We start from the raw sequence: 18,801 nt of genomic DNA on the forward strand, positions 1-18,801 counted from the left end.
AGCGAGAGGGCGGTTTATTTGCATTTAAAGGGGCCACTCCAGGGTTAGTAATCAAGGATTTAAAGAAATGTGTGTGTGGCAAACTTTCCGTCTGGCGCTATGGGGCAAGAAAAAGGCGTGGTACGGCTAAAGTAGGTGGTGACTCGAGTTTGCGATATCAATTATGTCCTTCCGCGGAAAGGGGGAAATAGTCCGTCGGTGCCCGGGCTGGAACCACGTGACCTGGAGGGGTGGGGTGGTGGGGAAAGGGAAGAAGGGAGGAGCTGGGGAGAAGGCTGTCAGGCTTCGTTTCAGCTGCCCCCACCCCCACATCCTGCCCACCCTCCTGCAGCTGCCACCACATCCTGCCCAGCCGGGGGCCGGGAACTCGTGGGGGTTGGAGGGGCACTGACCCAGGACCCGGTTTGGCACCCCTTCCCTGCCCCCTTCAGTTCTAGGGTGGGGCGTCTGCCCTTTGCCCCGGGCCTGGCCCCAGGCACCCTGCCACTAAGCTTGGGGCACAGCTCTGCCAGCACAGCCTTGGACACCTCTCTGCTTAACTCTGCCCAGCACCCTGCCCCCGCCGAGAGTGGGACTTGTTCTGGTCCCAGATAGGAGCCCCATCCCAGGACTAGCACAGTTATCAATAGACAAATAGAGGTTTTCAGTGAAGTTTTTATAATCTTAACATAGCTACACACACACAGACACACCACACACACACACACACACACACAGATTCATAGAACATTTGTTGAGTGCATTCCATGCCAGGCCCTACAAGACCCTGAAAACTCAACATTGAGTTAAACTGCTGCCCTCAAGGAGTTCAAAATCTGATGAAGACCAAAAATGTCAGTACAAGGCTGCATGCACTGATGAGATAGATACACTGTGTAGAGAATACAGAAGCAGAGGTACAGGATGACACACAGGTCCACAAGGAGAATGTATACACAGAAGGATCACCAATATATGTGCTGGCCCTTCTCACAAGCAAGGTGGAAGATGTGAAGAGAGATTGGGGGTCTTTGCTGGAATTACCAGAAAACTGGGAGGAAGAATGTTCAGTCCAAAGGAAGGGATGACACAGATGAAGGTGAAGATGGAGATTGTCCAGCTAACTGTGGCGAAGGCAAGAGGGGTTAACCAAGCAGCCAGAGAGGCTGAATAGCAGTAATGGCTTCCCATAGTTATGGAACAACAGTCAGGAGAGGAGCAGCCCTTGGGGATGAGGAGGACCATTCCACATTAAGTTGGATTAGGGCTGCCTGGCGAGGTGTGAATAAAGGGAGCTGTTGATGTCCCTTTGTCATATAAATTTATGAAGGTGATACTGTACAGAGGAGTTTATGCACACTTTGTATTAGAATTTTGGTGGTATCTGTTTGACTCCTAGGGGATTTTATAGCAAGATTAGATGACTCTTCTTTAGGAAAGATGAGTTGGTAGTCAGAGGGGGAAAAGGAATAATGAGCCAGGCATCTGAGCCTGCTCAGGCATTTTCCACCTAGCGGTTCCAGGGATGGGTAGTCTAGGGGCAAGAAGAAAAAGATGTAGTGAGTCACTTTCAAGAAGTCTTTGTTATAGTCTTACTTCAGTAATACTCCCTAGATCCTTTCTTAGTTCTCCATAGAAATCAAGCCCTCACATGTTACTTTTCCTTTCCCATGAAGTTCTCTCTATAAACAAACAAACAAACAAATAAATAAATTAAATCCTACCCCACTTGTAATGTTAGCCTCTCCTACCCTTTTCTAGTCGATTATCATTTCAGCACCTAAGTGTCCAAGACACTCCATCTCCCCACTGAGTTCTTCTCACCCCTCCTTCCTCTCTCCTGTTCCTTCTGTCCCTTTAACACCCTCCCAGGTGACTCACCTTCCTTCCTCATTCTTTTGTTAAGGACCCAACATTCCAAGGCAAGGAGGACCTGCTGGCCAATCGCAGCCCTGGCAAGTCTGCCTCGGGCTTGAGATTGGCTGGAGCTCTGGTTGGTCACCATGCAAATCTATAGGAGGCTGGGGAGGGGGTTTCTGGGAAACAGCCCTGGGAAAGAATTTGTTCTGGGGTTGCTAATGTTTTTGGGGAGAACCCGTCAAGTAGAGCTGGGGCCAGAGGAGTCTCTGACTTGGAGAGCCTCAAAACTGAAGGCAGTCTGAAAACCTAGCTCTCTTGGTCTCTTGGGGGCCAGTCTGCCCCCTGCTCACTTTGGTTTTTTCCTGTGATCTGGGACCCACTGGTCTGAAGGCTGAGTTCCCAGGCCTGTTCCTAAGAAGTCTTTTCCAGCAGCCCTGGATCTCTCCAGTCTCAACATTCTGCTTTCCCGACGTCGGAAACAGCCGGAAAATAAACACCCTGATGACTAAACGGTTTCTCCAGCTAGAGCCTGGGGAAGCACTAAAAATAGAGGCCACAAGTGAGGGGAGGTTCCCCACTTGAGGGAGGGGGGGCACTTTCCCATCCTGCTATTGCCACAGCCCCAGGCCTGGCACAAGGCTCTGTTCTTCTCAGAGCCCTTGGGGATGGGACAGATGGGCTCCCCCTGCCTACCTGGAGGTCCTTCCAGGAAGCTAGCCCTGCCTGGCAGAAAAGACTGACATCTGCTGGGGCCCCATCTCCCAGCTCTAATGGGGAACTGAGACAAAGTGGGGACAAACATTTGGACAAAGTGAGACAAAGTGGGGACAAAACGTTTGGGGACAAAGTAGGACACTGTTTAAATCATGTTTACTGAAGGAAGGGTCAGGTGGAGCGGTTGGAAACTGAGGCCAAGGAAATAGAAGTCTGCTGGCTTCCTGTCTTAGGACATACAAGATAAGCCTTCAACCTATTTGCGAAGCAATTCCACTGAACTTGCCTCCTTTGAGGCTAGTATGGGATAATGGGCCTAAAGTGGTCTTGGCAGTCCAGTCCTTGAGTTATTACAATGCAACATGAGGTACTCTTCAAAGCAATTTACTTATATGAACTAATTTAATCTTCATACCAAATTTATGAGTTAGGTACCATTATCATCTCCATTTGACCCATGAGGATCATGAGGTACAGGGAAGTTAAGTAATGTGCCTGAGTTCCCAGTTATTAAATGGTGGGAAAAGGATTTGAACTAAGGTAGCTTGACTACTCCAAAGGTGATAATTCTAATCACCATGACATGTTGTCTCTTTCTTTATATATTAGTCTCTTCAGCTCTTAACCTAGAATTGAGTCTGTCCAGTAAATCAGACCCAGCCATATAGAAATCAGGGTGTGTGAAGAACTGCCCTTCTGTTCTGCAAGGTTCTTTGAGATCTAAGCCAGATTCCATCATTTCCTCAAGCTCCAGGTTCTTGGAGGTAATTAGGATGCTGGAGAAGTCTGATGGGTCGGTTGTCCAGTAGGCATGGCACCCACACTCCTGTTGTAGGGCAGGAGTCACCACACCCTGGAGCAAACAGGAATTAAGAATTTTTCTAAATAAATACTGCTTCTTTAATAAGATACTTTTGGGCGTTTCCTGTGCTGGGGGAAATTAGGGTCACGCCCCTTTAAATTGCCCCCCTTGGCTGTAAGTGCTCTGGGGCCCGCAGGCACTGGGGATTAGGTCACCCACGAACTATGAGCTGTCGCTTTAAATTGTTGGGCGTCTGCCGAGCCAGGCCCAGGGAGGGGAGGGGGCCTGTCACAGGTAGGGGGAGCAAAAGAGCTCTCCAGGTAACCCTCAGAAATGAACATGTCCCTTTAAGTGGGGCTTCGGCACACACTAAGTGAGGAAGATGGAATCTTTTCAATACTTGGTGTCTACCCTGAATTTATCTACTTAGATTCCCACCTCCCAACTCTCCTGAGGCTTGGGGGTTCGGGGGGAGCTGTCGAGGTAGCGTGTGTGTACGGGAGAGTATGCTCGCAGCCCGCGGAGCCTCCCCAGAAAGACCTCCTCGAGCGCATGGTGGCAGCAGTGCTAGGCGGCCGTCGGGCGAGCTGGAAGAGGGCACCGCGGGCGCGGGCCGATCCCTTTAGAGGCCTCTGGGTCTCGCCTCCCTACTTTGCCTTGCTCTGTCGCTTCTTCCCTCCCTTCTGGCTGGCGGAGGGATCTGCCGCTCCCAGCGCCGCAGCCTAGCTTAGGAGGGCGGTGGAGTGCGGACAGACTCGGGCCGGCCCGGCCCGGCCCGGCCGGCCCGAGGGAAGCTAGGGGCGGGGCCACGTCCCCGGGACCGCCCGTGCTTTAGCCCCGCCCCGTCGCCCCCACGGTTTCCTCCCATTGGCCCCCCCGCCTGTCTATCACCCTCATTTCCCCCACCCCTCAAGCTAGGCTGAGCTGTGCCTACGTCGGCCTCGACTCCCGGGGGCTGGAGGAGTTACCTTTGGAGCCCGAAAGGAGGAAGGAAGCAAAATATCAACAACAGCCGAGGCGGCTCGGGCGCTCGGCTCCGGTCCCCCGCCAGCTCGCCGCCTGCCTGCCCGCCCCCGCGCCCACGACGGGGGCCCTGGCCCCCCGGCGCCGCCCAGGGCCCGCGCCGACGCCGGTCTCATTTATTATTCCCTCCGCCCGGAGCTGCGGCTTCCAGGTGCTGAAGATTCCCGGGACTAGGGGCGAGGGCTACCCTCTCCCAACCGTTACACCCCCCTACCCCCAGCGGGGCCGGTGAGTAGAGAAAAATAATGTGCCTGCCGCTTTAAGAGGCCCCCTCCCCCACCCCGTCCTGGGTTTGGGGTGGAGGGTGGTCTAGACCGTCCCCCTGAGGAGTGGGATGGGGTGGCCTCCTGAGCTGGGAGGAACTCGCTGAGCGGGCTGTGTTTTCGTGTGGCGTTGGTGGGAGATTACATGGGGGACTGTTTGGGTGAGGGAGTCGGCTGTGAGGGACAAGTGGAGTGGGCTGTAATTCCCGGGGGTGTTGGGGTCGGGGTGGGGACGGGCGGCTTGTGGTCTCGCCGGTCTATTGGTGTGCGGGGTTACGGCAGCCTCCGAGTGGTCTGGGAAGGGGCGCCATCCTCAGGGGGTCTCCGGTGACAGCCGGGAGCGACTGACATTTTAACAGCCGGCCCTCCCTCCCTCTCTCTCCTCGCGCCGCCTGTTCCCTCCTCCTTGGCCCGAAATGGTGCAGAAGGGGGCCTGGGAGGGCGGCGGGAGGGTGGGGGCGGGGGGAGCCGCAGCTGTTTGGGAAGCGGGGGAGGGAGGGGGGATGTTGTTCAGATGACACCGGGGTGGTGGGTTGGGGTGTGTGAGTGTGTGTGTGTCCGGGGCCCGGGTTTGCCCGGTGCCTGTGGAGTTGGAACGCGAAGTCACCACGGAGGTGGGCACGCAGGACCCTTCCTTGGGACCTCCTAGCCCGTTTCGAGACCTAATCTGGTTTGTCAGCAACCCCAGCTGGAGAACCCCCGGCCAGAAGTTTGCAGCTGTTCAACATCTGGGCAAGACTTTTCCAGTCCCTCTCTCCACCTCTCGCAGGCTGAACTGGGCTGGGAGTGGGGGGTCTGGAGAATTGTTGGGGGGGGGGCGTTGCGGGAGGGAGGGCCAAGGAGGCTAAGGTGAATTTAGTCTCTCACTCCAGTGCCAGACCCTTTCTTGTTAGATTTGGTCTTACAGGGTCTGTCTTCCCCTAGTAATTCAGGATTGTCTCTTAGCAGCCTCCTGAGGTCTCTCCTTATGAAAGGAAGGCTCCCGAGTGTGGGCAGGCTTGGAGCCACTGACTAGGTTATCCTGGGTTTGTCCTTTGAGTGGGAGGCTCTCTCTGCCTCCCCTTAAGCATTGCATTGTTGCTGGGTTGGGGGAGGGGACAGTGGGTGGGTCCTATGTCCCCTTTCCCAGTGCCCAGCCCCCCTTTAGAGGTCTCCCTGTAGGCCTGGTTTCTTTGGTTTTGGGGTGGCCCTCCCCTGCACCTACCCCCATCCCCTCAGTGGGTCTCCTAGGCAATTCGGAGGCCAACCTGGACTATGGGAAGTTTACCGTCTGGGGCGGTGACCTTGGGCTGCTCTGGCCTCTAGATAGCAGGGGAGCCCAGGCCTGCATGAGATTGGGTGTTTTGAAGTTAGGGAGCTGTCCACCTCCCACTCCCCTCCAAACCCCCAACAGAGAAGTCTTAGTAGTCAAGGAGAGCATTGAAAAGGCACATGTCAGTGTTCACAGATGTCCACCCGCTTGTGGCTGCCGGGTCACACCCGCCCCAGGACCTAGCCTGGCTGTCCCAGCTCCCACGGCCTGCCTGGGAATGAATTTCCTTCCTGTGGTTTCCCAGTGTGTTAGGCAGGAGATGGGGGTGGGGTGGGATCAGTGTGAGGGTGGCTGAGGACCCGTTTATATTGGGTGATGGGGGGGATCACTGGAGCTCATATGTAGCCCTTTCCCCACTTTCCCCAGTACAGGCATTTGGACCCTTGGGTCTTGGTGGTCATATTCTGTTTGTTGTAACTCCCCTGCCCACCTTCCCCCAACACAGCCCGTATGTGTTTGTGTGTTTGTGTAAGTGTGAATATGCATTTGTAAGGGGAGGGTCTCTGGTTTCTCTGGGAATAGGAGGAGCTTTCACTCACAGTCCTTTAGAGATCAGAGAGGTTGAGTATTTTTTGTCTGAGGTCACACAGCAAATCTCTGTCAGAACTTTAGTCCAACCACCACTCTTTTCAGACACAGTTTCATAGTAGGGAGAGATTATAGGAAGAAAAACACAATCCTTCCCTTTGGAGGCCCTGGTCTGAGGGGACAAGCAAGACCCTCTTATTTGGCGATGGGCATGGGAGGTTGGGCAAGAGCTTCTGTCTGCTGTACCCAATGCCTGGAACAGAGTAGTGGAGGACTTGGGAGGGTGGTGGGGGCTGCCTGTTGTTCACCCAACTCTGTATCTGCTGTCCCTGGACTGGAGGAGCCTGAACTTCCCAGCTCTGCCCCTCTTAGCTTCTGGCTCTTCTCATAGGCTGGGAGATATGATAGTCTTTCTGGCTGCTGTTACATAATATCTCCAGAAGGTTTTTTGGGTTTTTTTTTTAATCTTTACTGGGTCTTTCCTGGGAGGGGTGATGGTGGAGAAGGTGGAGGGTAGATCTCTCAGGTTGAGGCTGGAGGACCAGTAGCTAGGAGGCTGGGGGAGGCTTCCTGGCCCCCTGAGTGGGATGGGAAAGAGGAGGCCTTGTGGTTAGGCCCTCATTGATTGTGACCTAGCCCCTCCCACCCTTCTTCTCTGACCATGCTCTGGGAAGGTTCTGCTGTGGGTATCCCTGGCCCTTGTGCCCTTAGAGAGGCCATGCCCTCTGCTTATCGTTTCAGTCTCCTTCTAGCCAGCTGGGCCCCCTGCCCTCCCCAGTTGACTTTTGGTCCAGAATCTCAGTGTTGACCCTGACTGGTGTGGGTGGGCCTTGTGTTCAAAATTTTCTGTACCTCTGTGGGGGAAAGAGGAGTCAGGGACAAATGGGTGGGTCCAGCATTTTCCTATTTGTATTCAGAGCCAGGCGCTCTGCTCCTCTGACCCTCTAGTCCAGAGGGTGGTGGCCTTACTGGAGAAAGGGAATTGGTGGGGGATGGATAACAGAAGCCTCGATCTCTGGGGAACAAGTCTCTTGGTGTTCACCTGGGTTCCATAAGTGGATATGAGGGTCAGACATGGGCCTCGAACCCATCATAAGGGATCAGATTCTGGGTCTTGTGGCACTGTGGTGAGAGGTTCTCCACCCCTCGGGATCATGGCTGGGACTCTCCAGGCTCTCTGAGGCCAACTGGTTTGAGGCAATTATCTCCCTTTTACAGGGAAGGAGATGGTGATGGGGCCAGCATAGCCTCAGCATCACTGTAATCGCTGGTGGCTTTTATGAGCTAGTCATGGGACCGGAGTCCGGCCAATCATCTGTCCTTCTGTCCCAGCTTGGTAACTTACTCATGGAGTATGGAGGAGGTGTTAGGTATTAGTAGTTTTGTTCTGAGAGCTGAACCCCTTTCTGTGTTGTGGTTAATGTTCCCCTGTCTGTCCACCACTCCAGCAGGCAGAATGGACCTTAGACTTCAGGAAGAACTTATCAGTGCAGGTAGATGGGGGGAGAGAGAGAGAGTTTGAACTTGGGCTGGGGAAGATGAGGATCTCAAAGCACTTTCTCCTCCAGTGACTCTTGGTGGCTCTGCTGAGAGGCCTTAACTTTGGCCTAGTAGGGATGGTGCTGTTTGGCTCCTGGAGTATTTGTTTTCTCTTCTTCCCTGCTGTCTGGGCCTGAAAGTATCCTGAAGAGTTTGTCCCAGAGCTGTGGCTGGCTCGCCCTTGGGCACCTTTCCCTTGGCAGTGGGACTAGGTAGGGGCTCTTGTGCAGACTGACATGCCCAGATGCACCTGGCAGGTCCACAGCATTTAGTGGCTCACATGCATGGAGGTGTACATTGCATACACACACAGGTGTGTAGACACACAATGGTGTGTAGACACCCATGGAGCAGCTGCACTTTGTTAGGGGTGGGGGTAGTGTAAGGCAAAGATGATTAAAAGATTGGAGACTAGGGACAGGTTGAGGGGACTAGAGGCAAGAAGGCAGAGCAAGAGGGATTGAGTTGGACCTAGAGCATGGCGTGTGAGTTGGGGAGCCCTGGCTGACTTCCATCACTGCCCCTTGCAACACTACACTCCACCCTCACCACCATTTAACCCTCTCTGTGGCCCTGGCACAGCCTGCCTCGGCCTGTCACTACCCCCTGCATGTCCTTGGGTAAGTCAGCTTTCCAGATGTACAGGAGTTTCACCTAGCCTTGCGGTGAGCAGAGCACCTGGGTGTTTTGGTGGTTTGTCACTGGTCTCTGTTGCCCTTCCCACTCATCCTGATGAGCAAGGCCATTCTGAGGTATCAAGGTTGCATTTGAGCCTGCAAGCATTTTGGGGCCAGTCCTTGGCCTGGGTGATCCTCAAGGCCTTTTGCATCTGATTTTTCCTTTTCTTGAGGCTGTGGCCACAACCTCCCCTTCTTGGGAGCCTAGCCATGCTTCTGGCTGGTCCTGCCTGGCATGGAGACAGGGAGTGTGTTCACTGACTCTGCACAGAACCCTGATAGCCTGGGGGTGGGGGAGACAGTTGGGCTTGCTGTCTGATGTCTCTCCCCTCTGCTGTAGGCTGGGAGAGGAGGGGCTTGTCTGGAGCTCTGGCCTATTGCTGGCCTCACCCAGGCGGGACCATATTTACTCATTTAAACTCACCCTCCCAGGAGGCTCAGGGCTCTAGGCCTGGTCACTGACCTTGGCCTGGTGCCTCTGGCTGGGTGCTCTGGCCACTCCCATAGGAGTTGGAGAGACCAGGGAAGCATACAGAGAAGGAGCTTTTTTGTCCCCTGGTCAAGAGTACTATACCTTCAGGCAGTGCCCCTCTCACCCTATTTTCCAATTTACTTTGAAGACCAAAACCTAAAACTTTTGAGATCCCTGGGGATTGGAGGAAGGAAACTTCTCATTTGTCATGTCCCTGTGTGCCAACCTCTGTGCTGGATATGGAAACATAGGAAGACTCATTTATTTCTCTCCACGCTTTTTTTTTCAATAATTGGGGAGACTGAGTCAGAGATAAGTGACTTGCTCAAGCTTTCCCACTTAGGAAGTGTTAGGGCTTTTGTCTGAGGTTAAGGGAAAGATCCTGCCCTGCAAGAGGGGCAGTGGAAAAGGGAGGCTTAGGGAGATCTGAGAGGAGGAGGATGCATTGAAGGGGAGAACGAACCCAGTAGGATTCCCTGGCAGGAGGGCAGAGGATTAGGGTTTGGTGGCAAGTTGATGGGGGGGCATCCTTGGTTCCCTCCAAAAGTTTTGTATTCTGATTGAGTGCCATGGGAGAAAGCCTCCAAAGCAGGGGCATGAGGGCAGGAATGAGTAACACTTAGAGAACACTCTTGGGTACCCGTTTGTACCCCTTTGGGCTGCCATATGAAATGGATGAGGAGAGAGACTAGATCTGGAAAGACTTGAGCCACAAGAGTCTTGGGCTTGTATGAAGGCAAGAGGCATGGCTAACTTGAGCCTCCCAGGCTCAGATATTAGGGAACTGCCCCGGAAATAATGTTACTGTTACTCCCAGGGAGGGAGACCTTGCCTGCTCTCAGTCCAGGTTGTGAGGGGAAGCGCTGTGCTCAGCAGTCAGCTCACCTCTTGTCACTTACTCCTGGTGACCTTGGGCAAGTTTCTGTCCATCTCTGGGTTGGTTTCCATCTCTGTGAAACAGAGATGCTGCCTCTGGGAAAGGAAGGAGGCTCTGTGGGAAAACGTGTAGTATGCAAACACAGAGTGAGTGCTTAGAAAGTGGCTACATCCTTTCTTCCAGACATTAGCTCCAACCTGGCCCAGGACGTACCTGCTAAGGCAGCTGCCCAGAAGGTGGGGTAGGGGCAGGCAGGATCCCGGGTGGGGACTTGAGGTGAGGGGCACTGAGGAGGCCTTGAGAGGACTGCCAGGCCTAGGCTCAGTCTGACCCTGGATGGGCTTGGGAAGCTGAGCCCAGCCCTGCCCTCCATCCAGCTGTCTCCTTGTCTCAGAACCTACCCCTTCCACATTTCACCCCCGAGTCTTACCAGAGCCCTCTGGCTGCATGCTTACTTACTCCTCATGATTTTCCTGCCCCCAACACTGCCAGCAAATCCTTAGGATTGAGAGTTGGAGAACAAGGAATGAGAGCTCATCCTCAAACCTCAAGGGAAAACATACGGTGGGAGTGGGTGTGGGTGGGGAGAGGAGGGGTTGGTCTCTTTTTGTAGTCTTCCCACTCCAGTTAGGGCAAGTAACATGGAGGTAAGGGGATGGAGCAAATGACCTCGAACCTTTAAAGAGGGTATATATTAATGGGGGGGGGGGTAGACCAGGAGGAAGGGCTGAGCTTGAAAGGGGTGCTTCAGGCCTTCCCAGTCACATCTCTCCTTGACCTCTGAGCCCCTTTCCTCCATCCCCCACAGCTGCCTGCTTCTCTGCTGACTCCCTACGCATACCCATGGCAGGCCCATGGGGCCCGGGCTGACTGGGTGGGGACAGGTGTCCTGGCCCAGCTGTTCCCTCTTGTCTCCCCCACCTGTCAGCCCAGAGGGTGGGGAGCTGACAGTGAGCAGAGAGGAGGAGCCCCTTGGCCTCCTCACCTGCTCCCTGGGGTGGGGCCCTGGTTGTAAAGTGTAGCAGAGGGATTGAGAGTAGACAACAGGCAGGATTTCCCACTCAGAGGAAGGTTGATAGCTCCTGATCATAGGAATGGCAGAGAAAGCTGGGTAGACAGGGACTCTGATCCTACCTGGCAGAAATCAGAGAGGTCTTTGCACAGTATCTTCATGAAAGGGCAAGAAACTAAGTATTGGTGAAGGGCATGAACAAATCTGGGAGCAAGTATTTGCATAGATGTGTGTGGGTACTCCCCACCAACTGCACTGCCTGCTAGTGTGGCAGGGCGGGGCAGGGGGGGGCCCATCTGGCTGGGCATCTTAGCCTCACCTGGCACCTTTCCTGAAAGCAGCAAGCTAATCCTGTAAGAGCTGCCTGGCTGGCTGCCTCCGCAGGGCCACGCAGCCGCACTGCCTGCCCTCCCTTGCCAGGGGCTTAGAGGACTGTCCTTCGAGTCATAAGGAGACCTAGCCACCACCCTGTGCGGCCCCTTTAAATCCTTGGTGGCTTCCCGAGGTCATGATGTCTCTAGGAGGATTTGCTTTCCCTGATTGGATTGGCCTCTTTGGGATGGGGATGGGATGAGGGGCTGTCTGTAATTGTAGGTGGACACTTCTGATCCTCCACCTTCCCTTCCTGTCGGAATTGGTGCTGTCCAGTCTGAGGGTTCAGGCCTCAGGCCCCCTCCCCTCTCTCCTTGCCCTCACATCCTGGCAGTCAGGACCTAGACATCCTTCGTTTGCTTCAGCCAGAGCAGCCCTGCTCTGTGGTTGGAAAAATAGGATCTTGCTGCTTTAAACAAGGGTCAAATTAAAAAAAAAAAAAAAAAGGGTCAAACCAATGCCCTGGAAGAGAGTGCCCTTCTGAGACCATCTGCTGCCTGCTTTTCTCTACTTTTTTCTCTTCAGTTTGCTCTTCTTTTGGCCAGGGGCCCATATTCCATAATTACTCCAAGCTCTCATTTCCATGGGCTGTCCCTCTCCTGATCTAACCATCAGCCTGCCTGCTGCAGTGGCAGGCAGCCCAGATCCAGCACTGGTGGCATTATGCTCATCCCAACGGCTCTCAAACTGACCCGCCCCCAAGGCCCCAGCTGCCACTTTCACTTCTGTCTCCTGAGACCCCAGAGGGAAGTTGGGTGGGGAGGTGGAAGGTGACACACTAACCGTCCCAACCGCCCTACCTCTCCTCAGCTGAGGCTTTGGATGGCCGGGGGCCCCTGTCCACCCCTCTCATCTAGATGACTGGAATGGGCTTAGGTTGCAGGGGAAGGGTTTGCTACAGTAGGAGGGATGGTGGTTAGATAGCAGGAAAGACTTCCCAGGATAGGAGACCACTGCTTTGGCTTCATTATTTCAGAAGGTGTGGCTGGAAGTGTAGATATTACAATGAACAAAGAGAGGTCAGTTTGACCTCTTCAAGGTAGGCAGGGGATTGGTTGTCTTCTAGCTCGCGTTGGTTGGACTATAATTCTGGAGCCGCCATGCCTTCCCTAATGTTACCAGTTGCCCATACTTGGTCGGGTAGCTTCTAACAAAGCAAACTTGAGCCCCAGAGACTACTTTGAGTCCAAAGACTTAGCCCTGGGAAGTCCTCTCTGAAGTCTTACATCTATCTTGCCTGCTGTACGAGGCCATTTTCTCTGGCTTTGCGCTCTTGGGGATGGATTTTAGAAACAGGGGTAGAGGTAAAGGACAATCCACCTCCATCCTACTGTTGCCCCCGCCTTGGCACTACAGATAGGAATAGGGTTTTTCTCCTGGAGAACCCCCAGGCAGTTTTGGAGCCATCACACTACCACATGAATCGTATGAAATTACTCTAGCTGGAGTTCTTACTTGTTCCTCATAATTACATCTTCTCCCCTCAAATCCCGGCCTGGACAGGGGACCTGAACAAGAATGGAGGACTCAGTTGGATTGAAAACTCTATATAATACCAGTGGATCAATTCAGGAATGTTTTCTGGGCGAGAAAGATGGGACTGGAGACCTGAAGTGCCAGTAACTCCACTTGGGGTCCCGAAGTGCCTAGAGATGCTGGGTAGGGGTGGCCTAAGTATTGGAATGAGAAGTAGAACTTGATGGAATAAGGTCAGAGACACTATGCAAATCCCCATGCAAATGAGCAGAAGTGAGTCATTACTGATCGGCCTGCTGGGTGGAGAACGAAGGAAGGCTCAGGCTCAGATTGCAAAGCTGGCCCCACTAATGACCATGACAGTGACCTTGGGCCAGTCACTACTCTAACCAGAAGCAGGACCCCAAACCCTGGGTCTGATAGACATTCCAAGTGTGTGAGGGGATTGGGATAGCAGAACCTCTGCTGCCAGGGCCTGTGTGCCCTGCCTGGCACCCACCCTGGCTGACCATTAACCTCTGTCAACTTGTGGCTATCTGTTATGCGGGTTATCGCTCAGAAAGCACCTCCATCTTCATCAGGCCTGTTCCTCCTCTCTTCTGTCCTCCACATTGCCCTCCCCTCCTAAGCTACAGGACAGTGGACCTAACCAGGCCATTTCTTCTGTTACCTCTCCATGGAATCAGTCAATCCTGACCTCTCTTCCTTTTGCATCTATACGAAGAGCATAGGAACAGAATGTCTAGACTGGAAGACACTTCGGTACCTAGTCCACTCCACCTACCCACTGCATTGGCCCGTAGGGTGAACCCTGGAGAGGGCAGTGACTTATTCAAGATCGCACAGTGAGTTAGGGCCAGAGCAGGGACTAGAACCCAGGCATCCAGAATTACGACCCATAGTCCTCGTATTTCCCTGAGCTGTTCATTTCCCTACCTCATCTACCCCTTTCTACTAAATCTCAATCTCCTGTTACCCCAGATTCTTCCTGAGGTCAGGCTGAGTGGCTTTAGGAACTTGTGGGGATTGGGTAGTTCCTAGGAGCCAGCCTGGAGGCCACCAGACGGCCGAAGCTGGGGTGGGAAGTGCTGGAGGTTGGGGGGTGGGGGGCTGCTGTCTGCAGGGAGCCACACAGCCTCACAGCTGCTACAGGAAGGATGAGAGCTAGACTACAGGAAGGACAAGCTGGGGTGGGGAAGCAGTGGAGGAGGCTCAGGAGACAGACCCTCACTGGAGTGGCATCTCCTGGGCAGAGAACAGGATGACCCCATCCCAGGAGGTTTGCCAAGGAGAGGAGGGTGGGAAGCCTAGGGTGGGGCGCGGGAGAGTTGCCCAGCGGAAGCTGAGGGAGGGCTCCCAGCCCTGCTCCCCACACTAGGTGCCCCTCTTGGCAAATCTATTCTTGTCCCTTAAGCTGAAGCTGTGGTGTTTGCCTCCGCTTGTGTTCCTAGGGCGACTGGGACCTGAGACCACCCCTGCCCCAGGTCCAGCTTTCTTGGACTGATCCTTCCCCCCTCCCCCAGGCCTGACAGCCCACCCCCAGGTCCCTTGTCGGTGAGTTAAAATTAGCTCAGTGCCCAGGCTAAAAATAGCCCCTGCCCAACCCTGAGGCTGCTGGGCTGGAGGAGGGGAGTCCCTGAGGGAGGGGAAGATGGTGGGAACCAGGGGTTTGGGTAGCTACCCTGCCAAGTGGAACTTTGAAGGGAGGAGGAGGAGGATGGGGATGTGGACCTGCCTGCACCTTTGAGAGCAGACTGAGAACTCCAGGGTGAATGAAAAGAGGATGCCATGTGAGAGAGGGGAACAGGGAGGGGGCAGACAGAGTAGAGACCAGAGAGGAACCAGGGAGCAGTGGGTGGAGAACGGTTGGGGGTGTGAGAACTGGGCTGTGGGAGAGGGGCAGTGTGAGACCCTGGCACTGCCTTTGCTCAGACTTTGGCGGGGGGTGTAGTGCCCCCTACTTTGGAGCTAGTACAGTGTTTGTGAAAGAAGGGCTCCCCATGTACACCCCAGGGACAGCAGACCCTTTGAGTCTCTTGCCTGGGTCCCATCTCTTGGTGGTCACTGAGTTCACCTTCCCACCCATCTTCCAGAGCTCCTCAGTGTGTCTCTGCTTAAAGGGCCTGCAGTTCAGAGAGAGTGACTAGGAAGGTTGTGAGCCCTGGGGTGGGGGTATGTGGATGGAGGCAGTACTCGGGATTGAAACAGCCCCTGAGCCTTGGGCTCACTTCTGCCTACTTGCAGGGCCTGCCTGCCCGCAGCCTGGACTTAGCCAAAGCCTCAAGAGTCAAGATGCTCCATCCTGGGCTGGGTCTGGGCCCAGTCCAGGTTCCTGAGGGCCCCCTTGCCTCTCCCTGCCCTTGCCCTAGGTGGGACCTCCCCTGCCCTTGTCTGACTCTTGGCGGGACTGCAAGTTTTCAGAGGGCAGGGATGGAGTCCTGTCAAGTTATGCCCACGCGCCTGGCCTAGCATCAGGGTCCTGCAAGCGGTTGTTGAACCGGCCTCTTGTCCTCTACCTGCTTCTCTCTGAATCTTTGTCTCTCTCTGGTCTCCTGCCTCTCCCCTCTCCTCTGGCCCTCTGTTTGTCTGCCTTTGCCCCACGCTGCTTTCCTCTCAGCCTTTCTACCTATTTTTCTGTCTCCTTTCTTGTGTCTGTGTGTCTGTCCTCCTCTGCCACCCTCCTCTGTGTCTGCCTCACCCACGCCTGCTCCCTCGTTAGTGAGCAAGCTGCTTGAGGCCGCCTGACTGTGGGGGTGACAGGTGGATTGGATTGTCACCCCCTCCCCCAGCGCCTGCTGCTTATTTCATGCCCTGCAGCCCAGCCACAGGGAAGGGGCGGGAGAAGGGATGACAGCTGTCTCCAGTGCCTCCTGCCTTCCCCTCCAGTCACAGCCTGCAGCCCTGAGCAGCCTGGAAGGAAGGGATGAAGGGCCTGCTTAATGAGAGTTGCCTTTCTCACTGTATGTGAGAACAGGGTTTGAAGCCCATTGCTCTGTGACGAGGGCTGCTCACTCAGCCTCTCTGGGCAGCTGCTCCATTTTGACTTACACTGGTGTGGCAGCTCTGAAAGCAGATGCTCTGCGGTTCCTCTGAGCCTCTGGGCCACTGGGACAGAGTATGGATATGGTTGGAAGGGTGTAGGGGAGAAGGGGAGGTAGGTACTCCCCTGACAACAGCAGGAGAGAGGAGATTGAGGCCAGCCATTGGCAGATACTTCTCTTGAAGCTCCCCCAGGAAGGGCAGCTCTGTTGCAACTGCAGCTCCAGGAGGCCTCTCTGACCGCTCCCCCCACTCCTCCCACTGGCCCCAGGCCACCCTCACACAGGAACTGAGATAGCATCATTCTGAAACCCGAGAATGGTTTGAATATTGCTCAGGTACCCAGAGGTGTTACACTGGGGGAGGCAGGAGCCTGTTACTTCTGCTTTGCCCCCTCAAACCAACACCCCCTTTAGGATACATTTTATATATTATTCGCACTTCATTTACATGTAAATACAACCCATATGTTCCTATTGGGTTCATAACCCAGCTGGGAAAAATGGCTGTCCATGGGGTCCTTCTGGATCCTCTACTGCTTCTGGTCCCCTCACTCAGCCTCTCATCGTCAAGAGTGTTGTCAGATGAGCCTCCTGCCCTGTGTCCTCTCTGCTCTACATTTGCAAAGACTTCTCTTCAACCACCCTTCTCCACAGACAGTGGGTCTGCGCCTGCCTCCCTGGGGCTCAGCCCAGCTGCCATCTTCCCTCCCTCTTTGCTCCTTCTGTCTCTATTGAGGAAGGGCCTAACTCTGCCTTTCTCCACTCCCCACCCCTGAGGAGGTCCACCCTGCCCAATCCTGTCCTGCCAGCACTATTTTGAGTGGGTGAATCAGAATCAGAAACAGCCAGAGCCTTTGAGGGGGTACTTTCAGTGACACAGATGCTGCCAGCCCAAGGAGTCATAGCTGTGGCCTGAGGTCAGGATTTAGTGGGCCCTGAGGCCATCAGAGCAGGAAGGCCATCCTGGATAACCCCTTGTCTCCATAGTAGCCCTAAGTCCTTCCAAGCCTTTGGGCTCCAGGAGAAGCAGCCAAAACCCAGGTCATCTGGGAGGGCTTCCTAGAGGAGGAGCAAGCTGGAAAAGAGAAGAGGAATGGGGCCAAGCCAGGCGAGAAAGAAAAGGCTCACATCTGGAGAACAGATGCCCAGGCTTCTGGCTCCTGGCAGTTGGCTAGGTAATTAGGCAGAGGGCTAATTAAGGAGGTCCAGGTGTTCATTAAAATCTCCCTAATTGGGTAGGAAGGAAGCTTGGACAGGATAGGCCTTCATACCTTGGATGGGGTCAGTTTAGGGTTCATTTGCCCACCCAGGCCCCAGCCACCCCTTCTTCCAAAGTAAGGGAAGAGTTCGTCTTCTTGTCTCCTGGGCTTTCCAAGACACTGCAACAATGTAGAATGGCTAGCAGAAGGGGAAAGGGATTAGTACAGATTGAGCCTGCCTTGTAGGAGGGCTCCTGGATAGATAGGAGGAAGGACTGCCCAGGGTAGGGGCATCTCGTCCTCTGGCAGTGTTGGCCCAGAGGTAGGAGTGACAATGGGGAAGGGGCTGTGGGAACATGGAATTATAAAAATTTCTTTGGGCTACCTTGGCAGAGACTGGGGATAGATGAGGCCTGGTCTTTTTAACCCTGACTTTCCTCTGTCAGAGGATGCTCAGTGGGTCTCTGTGACTTCCCTGTCTTCTCAGCCCTGATCCCTCTCGCATCCCAGCTCCCCCAGCATGAGGCGGGGGTGGGGGGGGCGGTGTAGGAGATCAGCCAGGGAGCTGGTTGCCAGGCGACAGTTGCCTAAGCAACTCCATCCTCTCCATCTCCATGTGCTCAGGGCTGCTCCTTAGAAGACTTTAGAGTCTCACCCTCTGTACCAGCCAACCCGAGGGTGGGGAGGATTGAGGACTGGAGCGGCAGGGGTGGTTGGAGGGTAGGTGGCGTCCAAACAGACAAGCTGCAGGCACAGCTGGGAGAGGAAGAATTCTCTCTCCACAGAGGATGGCATGAGAGGAGCTGGTCTGACAGCAGGACTGATGGAAGTTAGACCACAGGAAGGACTTCTCACAGGGTCACAGCGATGGAACAATTCTTTCTTCCTTTCAACAGACACTTCCTGAGCCCCTCCTTACAGGGGATAGAGCAGTGAAGAAGACACATGTGGTTCTGCCCTCATGGAACTTCAGTCTCATAGGGGAGCCAGGCATTAAATAGAGGCACAGACTTGTAATTATTTACAGTCTTGATAAGTGCTAGAAAGAGGAGTACCCTGGGAGTCAGTAATTGGGAGAACCAGAAGAATGAAGTTAGATTGTAAGAATGACTTTTCTGAGGATTATGAGAGCAAAGAGAGGGATCTCTCCCACCCTGAAGGAAGAGATAACCATTGGCCATAAGCTAGTGGAGTTTACATCTCAGCAAAGATTTGCTGATGAACAAAAAGTGGTGAGAAGAAGATAGTAAAATGGGAGCAGGATGGAAGATAGACCCTGTAAGTCAGAGGAGGACAATAGTGACTGCATTTACCAATCTAGATGGGGGTTTTCAAGACCAGGCCAGAGAATCCCATTTAAAAAGCTTTCTTCTTAGCCCTCCCTCGCCCTCAGTGTGCCTTCTCCACCTTCCCTGCCAAGCCCATACCACTGCAGCTCTGGAAATACAGCCTTTGGATTGCACTGGGAGGCAAGGGAGCTGGAATTCTTGGGCCAGAGCCTTTGCAGTGGGTCTTTGGCAGAGATTGGGGTCACAGGCAAGGGATGGGGTGGCTGGAGCTGGTTCTGGGCCAGGTGTCAACTCAGCCAACTCGGGCTTGGCTCTGCTGGTGTTGGTGATTCCTAGGGCATGTATGAGGGTGGACAGTAGGAGGCC

At 54.2% G+C, this 18,801-nt stretch overlaps 1 protein-coding gene across 4 annotated transcripts in view; it reads left to right on the top strand.

Annotated features, from left to right (window-relative positions):
* The first annotated feature begins 4,265 nt into the window (after positions 1-4,265).
* Positions 4,266-18,801, top strand: part of MEF2D (myocyte enhancer factor 2D) — a 32,954-nt gene continuing 18,418 nt past the window's right edge. The window contains exons 1-2 of one of the 4 annotated variants that reach the window (XM_072946362.1): positions 4,266-4,606; positions 14,358-14,460. The gene's annotated coding sequence lies outside the window, so the exon portion shown is untranslated. Of the gene's footprint in view, positions 4,607-5,237; positions 5,256-14,357; positions 14,461-18,801 lie in introns of those variants that run through there. The other 3 variants (XM_072946361.1, XM_072946363.1, XM_072946364.1) reach the window with 3 other exon arrangements.

This window comes from Vicugna pacos, chromosome 21 (genome assembly GCF_048564905.1).
Source record: "Vicugna pacos chromosome 21, VicPac4, whole genome shotgun sequence".
Lineage (NCBI taxonomy): Eukaryota > Metazoa > Chordata > Mammalia > Artiodactyla > Camelidae > Vicugna > Vicugna pacos.